Source organism: Pteropus alecto, unplaced genomic scaffold (genome assembly GCF_000325575.1).
Source record: "Pteropus alecto unplaced genomic scaffold, ASM32557v1 scaffold109, whole genome shotgun sequence".
NCBI classification, from domain to species: Eukaryota; Metazoa; Chordata; class Mammalia; order Chiroptera; family Pteropodidae; genus Pteropus; species Pteropus alecto.
In genome coordinates this window covers 8,093,930-8,097,782 of record NW_006494608.1, presented here as the reverse complement: position 1 = coordinate 8,097,782, position 3,853 = coordinate 8,093,930, and positions in this window count along the sequence as shown.

Below are 3,853 nucleotides of genomic sequence, written 5' to 3'. Positions count from 1 at the left end.
AGATGGTCAGTGCTGAGAGCTCTCTCCTGGATCGAAGTTGGGGCTGGTTCCCCCAGCCACATCCCTGGGACACTCAAGGACCCATGAAGGAAACGGAAGGGACATCAGTACAAAGTTGGCCTCCATTCCATGCAGCCCTCTTTTCACTATCTAAAAAATTCTAGGACTTTTAACCTCTGATAAAAGCCTTGAATTTTAGATCCCTTATTTATCTTTATGGATTTTTTCTGAAACTTCTCCAATCTTTCCTGATTCATACTGGGCACAGTAACAAGCAGGCAAATCTCTAAAACTCTCTAAGCTTCAGTTTCCCCACCTATAAATGATGAGCATCATGGTATTTACCTTTCCCCAAATATCAAATGAGATGATACATGTGAGCATTTAATAAAGGTTAAATAATAAACATAATCATGCTTCCTGATTCTTGGATCCTATTCTTTTAGTTGTGTCTTTCTCCGTCATGCTTGTTTCTTTACCTGAAGCCTTTGAAACCTTTTGCTCTGCTCCATCTTCTGTTTTTGTAGTTTGTTTTTCTCTCCTTTGAAATTCTTCTCAATAAATGCTCCTGTGTCTATTTCTGACCGCATCTCTAATTTGCCAAAGTAACTTTCCGTGCCCAGAGGTGTGACAGTAAGGGAAAATGATTCAGGTGGGCAGAGAGGAGAAAAGAAGCTGTGTGGAACAGGTGGAGAGAAGGCTGATGTAGTCCTGCGTCATCCCCTTGCCTCCCCTCACCCCCAACAGCCTCACCCCTGCCTAACCAGATGTTGACTTTTCTCCAGGTGGCTGAGTTACTTGGAAAAGGAAGAAGAATGTGCTCTATTTATTCAAGTTAATTTACATAAGAAATACATCCTCAGTCATTAGGTCTTGAAGATAATTGGTCTACATACTGCTTAGAGTTGAGCCTGTGAGTCTATTTAGTTTGGAAATGTAAAGGATAGGCTTTCTCCTGAGAAGTTGAGAAAGCCTCCTCCAGCTGCATCTGAGATGGTTTGTCCTCACCCTCTTACCTCCTTCCAGCCCTCTCTCCTTGTTTATGCGAGGCCAGAGGAGATGGGAGGATCGGCACAGTTTCCCATGAAAAGAGCTGCTCGTGAATCCCTGCCCTTGCATGTAGTGGAGGAGACCAGTGTTTCCCAGAGTGCTGCTTGCTGTTTAGTCTTAATTATCAGGGAGGGGATAATAGCTAACATCAATTGTCAGTCACTCTAAGCACTTTGCAGGTACAGTAATAGTAATAGCTAACAGTTAATAGGGTGCTTACTATGTGTCAAGTGTAGTTTAAATTGTTTTCTATATATTAATTTATGCTATTCCCTAGTACTTCTCTGAACTAACAGCATCTTCGTTTTATAGATGGGGAATGGAGCTCAGGTTAAACAACTTGCTTCGGGTCATTCAGCTAGAGTGAGCCCAGATTAAAACTAAAATTGTTTGGCTCTGTGTTCTTAACTGGTGCATTACTACCGCCCCATGAAGACGTTTTAGTATTATTATCATACTCATTTTACAGATAAGGAAACAAAGGAATAGAAAGAGTCTTGAATTCAAATGCAGCAAGAGATTCTGGAGCCTGGGTCTTACCTGCTATGTCATGCTACCTCCTCCGGGGACATGTGGGAGCATCTCTGACCCCACACTTCACACAGAGAAAGCTGAGGACCACACGTGATGATGAAACTAACCTAGAGCAACTAGTGGCATGGCACAGGATGGAAACCCATAGGTCCTGGTATTGCTTCCGGGGCCTGGAGGGGAGTGAGGAAAGCAGGTCAACAAATCATGTCTCTGGCACCAGGAGCAGAATTCACTTGTGCTTTTGCTGACTCCTGATCTCTTCTTTTCACCCGGGGGGCTGTTGGTCAGGGTGTCTTGGGACCAGAGTGGGGCTTTGAAGCATCAAACACCACGCTCATAATCACACCAGTTACATAAGGGAACTAGCAAGGGGAGATATCACTTAAAATGTGATTGATTTATTTATGCTGTGCTTGGTTCCCTAAAGGGTTTATGACAGTATACAGATGCCGCCCATTGTGTTTTGGTTAGGCTTGTGTGACAGGATGGCTGAAACCCCAGCTCTCCCCGCTCTCCTCCCTAGGGATCCAGACGGACCCCATCATCCTCCTGCACCTGCGTTTCTTTATCTTTAAATTAGAAACGATGTCTTCCTGGTGGAACTGGGCAAACATTAATGACAATTCATGTAAAGTTCCCAGCACAAGCCTGGCGCCCAGGAGGTGCTTGGTGGATAATGATGAAGATGGTGATGGTGGTGGTGGTGATGATTGTTATAAAGTGGAAGATGATGCAGCAAAGGGAAAACAAGGGCAAGTGTCATAAAACGGAGCCAGATTTAGGCTTATATAAAAATACCTGCCACGAAGTCCTACTGGCTCTCTTGGGGCAGGCGTGAGGGGAGAAACCTGGTCGGTGAATCATTCACAGTGCTCACAAGAGGAAAACAGCGTGCTCGGGAGAGGCAACTTCCCAGGCTAAGGTGGAAAGAAGGATCTCTCTTGAGTCCTTCTGAGGAGGATGCTGCAGTGTTGCAAACTGTGTCCTCAACAACTTCTTCAGCGTAAAACCAGTGACAATTGCCACTGGCTGTCTGTTAATAGAGGCTAATGGCAAGAAGCCACCGCATAGTCCAACAGAAAGCATTGCACTGAGGCAGGGCCCAGGCACAGTGTTCTCACTGCCATGACTTCTCCAGGGGGTGAGAGCGGATGCTGATGTGTGTTATGAGGAGGCAGCAAGAGCCCTGAGTCCTCTGCACGTATCGCCTCATTTAAGTCTTACAACAACCACATGAGATTGGTAATATGATCATCTCCATTTTGCAGCTGAGTAAGCCGAGGTCCGGAAAACAGGCCGCTGGGCTCCTGATTGCTAGCCAGGCTTCCACCCCGATAGGCAGGCTCCTGAGCTGGTGCCATCGCCCCTCTGTTGCTCTGGAAAACTGGTTGGACTCAACATCCTTATGGTGGTCCCTGGCAGGTGAGCCTTTGCCAGATCTTGGGTGGCAGTGAGTTCAAGAACGTGTGAACTCTGACGGGCAAACATGGCATGAGGCCAGTCAGTGAGGAGCAGTAGTGTCCTTCCCCCATCAGCCAGGATGGCACTGGACCACCACACTCTTATGCAGGACCTCAAACCCAATGCGCTCATGACCTCAGCTCAGAAAAGGGGAGGCCAAACAGGGGAGCAGGGCCAAGACTCACCTTAGACAGGCATCTTCAACCCACTCTAATGCACAGACAAATGAATGATTGAGGACCCAAAGTTCCCCAGGTATTATGGCTGCAAAAATTTTAGTCTGGAAAAGTGTCAAAGACAGTTAAATTCCTGTTTTGGCTATTTTGAAAAATGAATATATGGCACCTATAGGATACTCAGTGCGCATTCCTTTTGTTGTGGTTTTTCCTTAATATATTGGACCCCTTAAACTATCTGGCAGGAAATGCTCCCAAAGCCTCCCCACCCTGTAACCACTAGCACAGTAGAATGTTCCAGAAAGGCCAAATATAGTATTGTGCTGTTTCTGTGTGGTAGGCATTGCATGGTTATCACTGTAACACAAGCAGGACTCTTTAAGTGGTGCGGCTTTTGGGCTCCTCCTCTTCTCATGTATCCATATTAATTGGCAGAGCCCCATCTTTCCTTCTGGGAGACCTGGGCCCTGCTCAAGGATTCCCCTGAGGGCTTGTGGTCTCCTGCTCAGCTCGCCACCCCTGTCCAGACTTGTCTCTTTCCTTCTGGGAGACCTGGGCCCTGCTCAAGGAGTCCCCTGAGGGCTTGTGGTCTCCCGCTCAGCTTGCCACCCCTGTCCAGTCTTGTCAGGTCC